The sequence below is a fragment of the Protopterus annectens genome, chromosome 1.part1 (assembly GCF_019279795.1).
Source record: "Protopterus annectens isolate FY-2018-M chromosome 1.part1, PAN1.0, whole genome shotgun sequence".
Taxonomy (NCBI): domain Eukaryota; kingdom Metazoa; phylum Chordata; order Ceratodontiformes; family Protopteridae; genus Protopterus; species Protopterus annectens.
Genome location: NC_056726.1, coordinates 746,488,608 through 746,501,373, shown reverse-complemented (window position 1 = coordinate 746,501,373; position 12,766 = coordinate 746,488,608).

The following is a 12,766-nucleotide window of genomic DNA, read 5'->3' as shown; positions in this document are numbered from 1 at the left end:
CCTCCCCTGTGCATATATTGTACAAATCTCAGCACAGTTGGCAAAGGAAAATGTCAGTAAGCTTTGTAGTGTGTGTGATAGTGCTGTAACTCTATAATACCTATCATGAGATAAGCAGATGTTTGATTCCCAGTACTGGCAAGTGTGGGTGTGTGCTCATGTATGGTGGGGAATACATCCCCAATGTTTTTTTACTCTCCTGTACACTGTTGTAGATATTTGTACAGAGTGAAGTGTAGAAAGCAAGACATAGGCAGGGGTTTGAATCTCACACATGTCAAGTGTCTGTATGTGTGTAACAGGTGTATATCTTTGTGAATGCCACAGTGTGTGTGTGTGTGTGTGTGTGTGTGTGTGTGTGTGTGTGTGTGTGTGTGTGTGCGTGTGTGTGTGTTTGTGTGTGTGTGTGTGTATGTGTGTGTGTGTGGGGGGGGGAGGCTGTCTGATCCCTGGAGTGAGGCTGTATTTTACCATACTCAAATGAAAAAACCCCGTCCCCACATCCACTCACTGCAATCTAGTATCCCTGTTGAGATCATCAATCTTAGAAGGGCATTCTAACTGCCTGTAAATGTGTAAGCCCTGGGAGAGGCTTGTTTTACCATAGTCTACTGATAAACCCCCCTTCCCACATACACTCACTGCAATCTAGTATCCCTGTGGATGTCCTCAATTGTAGAAGGCCATTCTGATTATCTGTAAATGTGTAATCTCTGTGGCTCGTCTCATAACTGTGTCGTACTATAATAATGATTTGTACATAGGCAGGAATTCTAATCCCAACACTGGCAACTGTGTGTGTGTCTGTGAATCCCTATGTGTGTTTGCATCCTGTCATGAGAGCGGGTATTACTGCTTTCCAAAGAGAGACCACCTTTTCAACTGGCCTTTACCCTTGTCATCTGATAAACCACTCTTTTACCTCACCCTTGCTCCAGGTAACTATACCTGTGATGTCACCCAGTATGGATGTGAGGCTCTGGCCACAGTAGCTTACTACACAGCTATAATGCTCTTGGACCATTAGATCAGTAAACATGTTTGAAACTTGGGAGATTATAACTGTGATGTAGAAGCTACAAAGTGCATGCAGGTATTGTCATACAGACCTGTGAGTAGTCTAAATTTACATATGGGACACTAACCAAAAACACTGACATCCCCCTTGTAGTGTGTATGTACACATTTGGCACATGCAATTACACATGAAAGAGGAAGGCAGAACATCAAGATCACCATGCAGTTACTGTTGTTACACATGATACATACTGTCAGCAGTACAAAATGCATTCTAAAACTCTAGTACATGGTATGTCTGCTGCCTGTCAACACTACTCAACAATGGTAATCTACAATTGTCTTCCTAGTATGTTCACCCTGCACATCAGACCATATGACCATGTCCCTGCACCGATGGTATGGATGACAGGGATATGGCACAGGTATCATCATATGCACAGGGTGATAATGTTTGCCAGAGGCCTAGGCTGCACCATTGGATGACATCATGTGTGTGGGTTAAGGCCTTTTATCTCAATGGGCATGTGGGGATGTTATGCGTGTGTGTGTGTTGAGGTGCCCTACATTTTTTTCTGGTGTATGTGTGTATGTATGCACACTGGTTTGGCATGTGGCTGGCCTACACAGGGGTATTATTGACAGCTGCAGACTGTACAGGGCAGGTTGTACATTTCACGGTGTCTGGCCATGGCCACGTCACCTGCGCCTGCCAGGGGTTGCACGGCCACTACCAGGCAGAGGTCCAGATTGGGTACTGTCTGATGACACATGTCCACCAGAACCATGTCCCTGTTGGAACCATACAGGATCATGTGCACATGGCCTGCTGTGTCCTGGTGTGGACAGCACAGCACCAGCTGCACTACTGCTGCTACCACCACTAAGGGAGCAGGCCTGTGAAGTAGCATGTTCACGTAGACCTTCAACAGTTGGTGTAGCTGTCCTACGTCCATGTGCCCGATGCCTTACTCCCACCAGATGTTCTAGCACAGACATTTCACACTCAAGGATCGACATGCCATGGTCAAGGACTCCTACCATGTCACACAATCATCTGTCCAAAATATCTGCAAGCAGATGGTGAGCATTTGCAATTGCTTGGAAGTTGTCAGTTAAAGAATGGACAGCAGCACTCTGAAGCCTCAAACCTTCTCTTTTGTGCAGTTCAAAATGTGCCTGTGCCATCATTACAGCCTGAAACATGTGACTGGTGACACCAGCTGATGTGCTATGTCTTGCAGGGGCATGTTGGCCAGAAGCACCCCTACGAGCGAACCTGGGCACATGCCTGTGTGGGACATCACCAGTCAGTTGGCTGGGATCATGGTGTGCAGACACACCTTCCATAGTCTCCACTCTTTCCTGTTCCATGCTACCACCCGTCAACTGTCCTTCCACTATGGCCACTGGTGATGGAGTATGTGTAGGCATGACAACTGTGTGTGGGGATGAGGGGCATACAGGTGGAATGCCAACCAATGGCACAGATTCAGCCCCTGACAACCCTGCCTGTGCCTCAATCATACTTTCATCATCACTACTAAAGTCTGTGGGGACACTAACATCAGGTGGACTGCAGGAGGCCAACACACTTACATCAACACCTGTGAGGGGCAGACATGAACTGTACATTACCAGTTATACATCAAGTACAGACACACAGAAACAGACACACAGAGACAGACACACAGGCAGACACACAGACAGACACAGACAGACACATGATATGGCACCCAATGGCATGCAACATGCATGTGATATGGCAGAAGGCATTCAGCTTAGACAATTATAGTGGCAGTTATCATACATCCCTGAGTTGTACACAACATGTCTTATGGCAGAAGGCATGCAGCTTACACAATTATAGTAGTAGTTAGCATACACCCCTGTGTTGCACAATTTGTGTTAGTAGGTTATGCCCCAAACCTGCAATACAATGCATGCACTATGGACCATTGCACCACACTGCCATGTTTTGTGCACCATACCCCAAATCTTAACAGACCATCGCTGACCTGGGTATATCTGCCAGTGATGCTTTGTGTTGACCACTGCCCCTATGTGTCAGGAGGACATGAGCAGAAGGGTATGTTGAGTGAATACTATGTTTGCCAGAGCCCAAGTTTGCATATCTCCCCATAAACAGTGTATGTCTGTTCAACATTTTTCTGCTTACCCCTGACCTGAGTCTACAGACAATGTGCATGTGGCTGTACACACATGTTTGACATGGCTGTCCCTACTTTGCAATGGTGCCACAGACCAGCACAGGTTAACAGTACACCAGCCTGATGTGTGGCATATGACCTTGCCAATCACATGTAGTATGACATGTCTTCTGCTGAAGTGATGAATGACATGCATACATGTTTAACACAATGGTGTCCTTTCAAATATACAGTGAGGTAATTGTGCCCCAATGCAGGGACGTGTTATATTAGCATGGACCTTCAGCTGATGCAATGTTGTCAGTCCACCCTACAGATATACAGTGACATACTGCACATTGAGCTGATGTGCACAGTCATTGCAGGGCATCATGTGGCCTCACTATTGCTATACAGTATGAGTTACAGACACAATTCATAGCCATGACTGTGTTCAGATACAATACATATCTAAACCCACATCACTGAGGTGTATACACACTAAACCCTAATGTGGAATGTGTGACACAGGTCACTGAAGGGTATACAGATGACACCCCTGCACATTTGCAATCATATTTCAGGTGCCTGGCAACTATGCTCAGACATGGGTAACTTTGCAGTACTCCATGTTCCACATGCCATCTGTGTACCTCACACACATGAGGAGCAACTATGACAGTGATGCCTGACACCAGCAAGGTGAATGTACTGTATCTGTGGCGTGATGTGGTTGTATGTGTATGTTGTGCAACACATGTATGTATTTGGATACTGTATAGGTTAAAGCTTTCATGTCGTGACACACTCAAAATGTTCAAGACATGTTTTGTGGTGCTTTGATGTCCTGCCTGCACAAGGTGTGCACAGCCCTGTATGCCGTTTAGTGTATCACATCTGCAATATAACCATTACATAAAGGCCATAGTTGTATTGTGTCAAGCCAATGTACAACAGGGTGTACACACATGTACATCCCTTCTACTGTCTGTGTTGCTTCATGTCTCTGGCCATCCTCCATGGCCACGTGTAAACATGTTTTGTCCAATGGTTATGATGGGCATCTGTTTCATATGTCAGTGTTGTCCCATATGACAAACACCCGTAGATGTCATATGCTCCACTGAGGATAGGTTTATGCAAACAAAGGGTGGTATGTTTGGGATGTGAGATATCATGTTTTGCAGGATAGTTAACCAGCATTGCAGTCAGCCCACAAATTGTCATGGACATGTCAGATAGCAGATGACATTGTGTGGCATTCATAGCAAGGGTATACTCCACAAGGGTGAATCCTGTTGGTTTGTCATAATCCAGCTCCAAAACATATAGCGTGTGCGAACACATATGCTCTCTGTATAGTACTGTTTGTATTCCTCACATGTGTAATGCCGATCTGTAATACATATCCCTACAGTGAACCATACCTCCACCATTGCATTTACAGCTGTCCACACAACTGGCAATGACAGTTTGTAAGGTTTAGTGTAGGTGTTTCAAATAGTCTTCAAATATTCCACATGGGTAATCACTGTGATGCATTGCAGGTCTGACCTGTATATATTAACAGGATCACCATGCATTATGTGTACGTGTGTTAAATGGCCACATGGCAGATAGCATGCATTTAATATGATCTGTGCATTATCAAGCCTGATAAGTAATAACAAACTCACCAGCAACAGACTGCTGCCGCTGCGAAACACCAGAGGTACCTAAATAGGAGTGTCAGAGCAGTAAGATCATTATCCACATCTGTGTGATAGCTACAGGGTGCAATGTGCATGTTAGCACATAAGCCAGTACACTAGACTATACTATGCAGTATGCACATCTGCGCATACATAGAGCAGCAAACTATAGTATGTGGCATGTGTGCATACATGCCTTGCATATGATGTTAAGTTAAATATTGTATAGTAACACATGTATCTATATTAAATATAGTTGTGTTATATGTGCAGTAGTGATTTACCAGCCAACTCCTGGCTCAGTGGTTGTTAGACACCCACCTCCACAATACCAGCTGAAACTTGTGGATGGAGTTCTGCAGGTGTCCCCAGGTTGGTCAGAAGCTCCTCAGTACATGTGAGTGGGGGCTGGATGAGTGCCCCCCCACCTGTTGCAGCTTGTTCCCCGGTGATTGCGTTTGCATGCTGTTTCACCAGTCTAATTAAGTCAGTGCAGTGTCGGCGCACCTACTGATAGGTGCGATTGTGGCTGCCAACATCATTTACCCACCTGCAAAATTCCTCACACTGGGCATCCCGGTGCTGTGCATCCTGTGGCATATTTCTGAAAAGTGTCTCATGGTTGTCAAGGAGGTATGGAATGAGGACCTCATCCTCTATGCGGCTGTATGGTGGCAGACTGGCATGTGGCATACCAGAAAGACATTATGACGGTGACAGGTCACAGTAACTCACAGAGAAGTACATAAGTACAGCTGCACATACATGTGTATCACATTTATTATAATTACAAATATGGCTTTGCAAATCTGCATGACACTAACACCACTAACATGTTTAACTCACACACATTTGACACTTACTGGTGATTTCATGTTATCACCATATATGTGTGTGTCAAGTGATGACATTGCTCATACTCCATGTGGATGTTGTCTTGATTTGAGCATGTCTGTTTGCCTGTACTGGTGTATTTACCTATTAGCACATGCCTGGATGTGTTGACATTAATGCAAGAGACCTTAATGCTGTCTATATGTCACATATATAGTCATACACAGCCTTAAGGGACATGACTTGTAACCCTGCAGACTTGCTCACAGCAAGTTGTACATGTATGTGTTTTTGGCATATACATCTACATGGCACTGTACAGCAGTATAGCATCCTGCCATGTATTACCTGTGTTGCACATGTGATACACATGGGACAATGGCTAGCTTGATGGTATTTGCAGGGTTGGATATCAACTATAGTATGTATGGTCATAGTGAACTAGTAGGCAATATGCCCTGGGCCATTTATGAGCATAGGCTGAAAGGTAACCTAGCTGTAGCCAACAGACAGGTAACTTTCAGTGGCCAGTTCAAGCAGTGCCACAGAACTGATCCACAGGTTTACTGATATATTTGCCATGAGGTCATCACACTATGTCTCAAAGAAGGGCAATGTGCAGCTTTGCTGGACAGGGATGCATAGTATGGCAGGAGTATGTAAAGTGTATGGGACAGGGATCTGTCAGGCATTATGATCCTTGTACTAGAAAGGTGGATGTCCATGAAGTATGTGTTTATTTGAAATCAGGATGTGTAGGTGTAGCATGTCCAATATCTCTGGGTTGGACATGGCTTTATTCAGGGTAGGCAGGGTTTGGGAAGGCCAGTGTAGGCCATCTGAACATGGCCAATAACCCTTAAAGGAAATATGTGATATATTATGGGTCAACTGAGTGTTGAGTATGGGTGAACAATGATCTCTATATTCATGGATGGCACCCTGTCATGATTAGGGGTGCCACTTATGACTACCTGACTGGTGTGGTAAAGTGACTATCAAAGGAAAAACTACTGTTCAGCTGGATCACATACACACACAGTTTCCATTATGTTGATCACTGCCTAGGTGGTAGTTCATGAGTACAGGGTTTTTAACATAGGGGATGACAATGCAATACTTTGCAGTGAGATTGTGGCTATACATCAGACACCACACATCTGACCCACAATGGCCCTTCTGTATGTTGCCCACAGCACTCATTGAGTCAACTATAGCTCCTAGTTCATAGTCATTTGCAAACTTCAATAGGTAGATGCCTTCTGTGTTAGTCTGTGTGGTATATATTTAGATAACAAAGAGGGGGAGTACCAGGACTGAACCCTGTATTACTGTAGTTGGCACTGGCTTGCTGTGTATGTATTAGTCAGACACCTTCTGTAGTGTTGATTCTGCCAGTGGTCCAGTTGCCAACTAATCTTGTGACATAGCAATATACACCTAGTTTACTCAGTGTAGTTGGAACCCAGTATGGGTGATGGTATCCTAAGACCTGACAAGGTCAAGATATGCTGTGTGAATCAACCTTACTGTCATGTACATCTGTACTGACTACATCAAATAAGTTGATCAAGGTTTATGGCCTTAAAGACCAGACTCAGCAGGGTAGTAGTGCATTATTTCCCATTATCAGTGGTGTCTCTCCCTTTGTGGGGTGTAATAACTGTTGTTGTGTACCATTCAGTGTGCACACAGCCTGACTTGCAGCTATGATTGAACATGATGTGTAGGTGGAGAGAAAATTGTTCTGACGTTTGTGTAAAACACACCCTGGGATGTTGACAGGTCCCATGCAAGCTGTATGTATGGCTTTAGAGAGTGCAGCTTTTACCTGCATAGTTATTATTACAGGGACTCTGTAGTGTACATGAATATATAAATATATGTACCTGGTGGGGGGGAGGTAAGAGTGGGTTTACGTTATCACAAACCCTATCTGGATGAACAAGTGCTATTTCTGTAGGTGCAGTACTTCTCATGCCATAGTGCTGTGAAGCAGGGCAGGTGTTGTTGCCATTACAATTCATGACACAGCTATAGGATGCTCTGTAGTTGGCCTCAAAATATGGGGCTGATTAGTTTCACAGTGGCTTTGTGTGGTCTTATATGGTGTATCTAAATCTTACTGAGGCTGTCCAGGGATCACCTCCACTCATGTGTGTTCATTCTTGCAACAGTTTCTACCTTCTGTGCTACAGTTTATGGCAGGGTACCAACAGTTTGCCTTCCTGTTTGTGTTTGGTTGAATCTTGGTTCTGTTTCAATAGCACAATCACTGCACTAATATGAGTGCTTAAAGTGCATTTGTGTAGGATTCAGCATTTTCACATGCATTGTCCATCTACATGGGTGCCATGACATTCTCCACTTCTGTCTTAAGAAGCATAACATTGGCTTTGGAGACTGACTATGTGTAGCATACTGTTAGCCCTGTTTGTGTGACTATGGTGATCCAGGTCATTGTGTTGATGAAATCCAACATGCATTGAGCACAGGTGTTGGTACATGAGGAGTCTTCACAGTTAACTTCACACTACTAAAGACAGAGGTGGGAGGTTTCACAGCCCCCACACTAAGGAAAAACACTGCTCAAGATACAAAAAGATTTACAAATGCACACTATGAGCACCTACAAGGATGTATGGATCATGCCATCCCTGGTAAACCAAGACTCACTCCTACAAAACAAGGACACCAGTCTGGTGGACCCCAGTAATAAACAGGCTATACAACAGAAGGAGAACAGTAGTCCAGAAATAAAAGAAAATCCCAAGAAGGAATGACATCCCTGACCAGTATTAGTAAGAAACAATGGTCCCTAATGAAATCATCCAAGGTTCACTTCAAAAGGAATATAGCCAAGGATTCGAAAGATAACCACAAAGCCTTATTTGGCTATGTCAAGAATCTAAGTGGTAACTCACAGATTTGCGCTGTGCCGGTGCAGCATAGCACAAAATATACTGAACTTACCAATATCGCCAGCAACCTTGCAGATACATTCAGTGCAAACTTCACCCCCATATCACCCCCTAAAGGGCACACAACAATACAAGAAAAGTACAGTATCCCAGACATCACAGATGCACAGGTGAAAATAGCCCTCTCAAAAGGCAAAACACAGCATCAATGGGGCCAGATGGTGTCCCAGACTGTGTCTTGCAAAAACTACAAGACAAACTAACCCCCCACCTAAATAAGCTTTTCAACCTCAGCCTCTCCACAGGCTACATGCCCATAGAATGGCACATAACAACCATTATTCCACTCCACAAAGGAGGAGACACAACTGACCATGGTAACTACCGCCCCATATGCCTGACTAGCCTGGTCTGCAAGGCTATGGAGCGTATCATCATGGAACTCATTAACAAAGACACTGGTAACCTCCAAACACTTGACCCAACCCAGGGCAGCTTGGTTGAGGGCACATCATGCCTACTGAACCTGGTTGACATCTTACAGACAGTCACCCATGTGATAGATGAGGGGAGAGGTGGTTCACACATCCTACCTGGACCTCGCCAAGGCTTTCAACACCATTCTCCACTCGGGTATTATTGATAAACCCACCAGCCTGAACATAAATCCCTGCATCACAGGACAGGTTGCCAACTGGCTTACAGACAGAACCCACATGGTAAGACTAGCGGCCTCCAGGTCCAACTCTTTACCAGTCACAACTGGTGTCCCACAGGGCTCAGTCATGGGACCCCAACTGTTCGGCATATACTTCTCAGAGATACAGGCAAACACATGTAGACTATGGCAGACCAAGTTTGCCAATGACTGCAAACTGGGAGCCGTAATTGACAGTCCAGCTGACACAGACATCCTTCAAAAGGGCCTCATGAAGACTGACAAAGGGTGTCAAAGTCATGGCCTCAAGCTAAATGCCACAAAATGCATAGTCATTCCATTTTGGAAAAATGAAACACCCACAAATTACCACATAGGTGGCAGCCCCCTTAATACAGATGAGGTAATAAGAGATCTGAGGACTAAGGTAGATAGTAATCTCTCCTTTGACAATCATATCACCAAAGTAGTTAGGACATCGTTCTATATAGGCCATCTAATTACTAAAGGGTTCGCATCTTGACATACTGAGGTTATAGTGCCCCTTTACTCGTAATGCATCAGGCCCATCATAGAGTATTATACCCCATTTGGGATGTACCTCAGAAGACACTTCCAACAGCTGGAAAAAGCACAAAAGTACCTCGCAAAGAGAATTACTGACCTCAAACATATGTCCTATGCAGCCAGACTGAAAAAATTCCAGCTGTACTCAGTGGCATCTTGTTTACTCAGAGATGATCTCTGCTGGCCTACAAAGCCATGTCCAACTCAGACTTAATGGATATGCTCCACCTAAGGAAATCCATGTCACAGTGAGCCACATGGTCTAGTGAGCTAAACCTTGCCACAACAATAACTAGAACATGCTGGAGGGACAGATTCCTGTCACAGAGACTCCCATTGCTTTGGAACAACATCCCTAATTACATTATACAGAGCCCCTCACTAACACTCTTCAAGAGAAACTTTGAAGAGTGGATGGGGAACTGTAGATATACCCCATGGATCCCACCATTTGCTCTGCCCGACAGAGGGACAGTTAATTACTCAATGGGGTGTTAAAAGCTGACACATTCTGGCTAGGCTTATGAATGCCCTCGGGCAGTTAGCCTAGTTCCTACCTATGAACCAATGAACCTATACATACAGTAGCAGTACACGCTATTAGCTTAAGTTACTGTTCAGGTGTTGAATTACCTTGTGCCAATAGCAGTTTTGTGTTCAATAGCTGTGGGCTGCCTATGTTGGATGCACACAGTAGACTGCCTATACATGACAATTTACAGGTAGTCTTGTGTGTGTGCCATCCATTTTTACTGTGTGTGCGTGCAGATGGAGAAAGGTGTCAGTCCTTAGGTGCCTACACTGTCAGCGTGTGTGCTATATGTTTCCTCCTTGCCAAGGCATGGGCATACTGGGCATGCCTCCGTCTACCTACAGAGGCTGGCTCAGGGGGCTCATGGTCTGAGTCCCTCTGTGCCTGTGGGGCCCTTGGCAATGGTGGTGGGCTGTGAGGGCCTTCACCATTCTGTCCCTGCTGCAGCTGTTTCCACAGGATCATATTGTGTAGCATGGCACATACTATGAAGATGTGGGCACATGTGGCTGGAGAGTACTGCAAGGCTCCACCAGATATGTCCAAGCATGGAACTGTGATTTGAGCATCCAAAACACACACTCTATGATTCTGGTTTGTGCATGTACCTCATTATGGCATTCTTGCATGGATGTGTGTGCATTTATGATGGGTGTCATCATCCACGGTTCCAGTGCATAGCCAGCATCCCCCACCAGATGATCATATGGGATGTCCCCCTTGGCAAATGCCTGATACAGCTGTGAGGCATGCCAGATGTGGGAGTAGTGATAGCTTCCAGGGCTGCCAGCACACACATCCATGATAATGCCCTGGGCATTGCACATGACCTGGCAGTCGATGGAGGGGTATCCCTTGTGGTTTATGTAGAGCCTACCCTGATCACCAGGTGGTGATTTGATGTGTATGTGCGTGCAGTCTATTGCACCCAGTACCTCCAGGTATTCTGCCACACAGTGGAAGAAACGCATATTGCTGGCCAACTCCTCCTGCATTTGGGGGAAGTATATGTGTTCACTGGCATGCAGGAACTGGTGGAGTACCCTGGATGCTGATGCCTGTGAGATATCCATGATATCCCCAGTTGGCCTTTGAAAGGTACCCATGGCTAGTATACTCAAGCTTACACATACCTTAGTATCCACTGGGATGGGTTCCCTTCTGTTTGTTCTGGCTCTGAGGTGTGGCCAGCACATCTCCACAAGTTGCTGTAGGGTGTCCCTGTCCAGCCTGTAATGCTCTACTATCTCCAGAGCATGTAGCTCTTGGTAGGTTACCCTGGGTCTGAACACTCTTCTCCTCCTCTGGTGCCTGTGGTTTTTGTCAGCATCATCCTCCTCACCACCTTCAGTCTCCATCACATGCTGGTGGATCAAAGCAATGGCAGCCCTTAACATGTACATATTAAAACTTCCCTGTTTGTACACACCAATGGTGCAGTGTGTATGGGAAAACACAAGTGTGTTTGGGGTGCTTTCACACTTTATACTATTGTGCTATAGATGCTGCTGATGTCATTGACTGTGTATGAGCAATACCAGCTGCAAGTATCTTACTTATGGGTTTTACACTGATTACTGCAAGTGTGGGGGCTGGTCCTGCGGTGGTGGTGGTGCTGCGGTAGCATTGTCACCTCACAGTAAGATGCTGTCCGGTTTGATTCTCAGCTAGAGCGTCTTCTGCGTGGAGACATGCGTGAATGGGCGTACCTTCGTTGAAGGTTGTGTGCCAGGGCTGGTAACTTGGCACATAAAAATCAACTACCAATCATTAGCGGACTGGAGTTCCGCTGTGGCGAACCCTAACCAGGAAAAGCCGAAAGACACAACAACAACTGCAAGTGTGGGGGCTATAGTGTGGAGTTATGCTTTCCTGGCTTGATTCATCTGTTGCCCTTTAATTCCCTTTTAAACCTAGATCCCCTCCCATTGTCAGGCATTTATCCACCTGCCAGCTTTATTGTCTTGTACTTTCCCTACCCAGTTGTGTGTTGCAAAGTATGCTATGAAGCTGATATAATGCAATTCTACTTTGTTCTGCTGTGACACTTTACAGTTTTCTTTGCAGTACAGCCCTTCCCCTTTCCTGTTGTGCAGGTAGCTGCTAGCAGCCTTGTTAGCTGTTGTCAATGGCCCACTGTAGGTTCCTAGGTGTTAATTACTCATTTGTACTCCAATTTCCCTGCTGCAGCATTTCCTTATTGTTTTACTATATCCTTCCTGTTTCATCTCCAGTGCGTGCTGTGCAAACCCATTTACCCAGTTTAAGCGTGTTTTAATCGCTGTTCACATGCATACTCAGTTACCTTGTATGCTCTCAGCTATGCAAAGCTAAAGCCAGTTAAACACACCCCTTTCCTTTAGCTTTGCTTAACTATGGGCAAACCGGATTGGCAT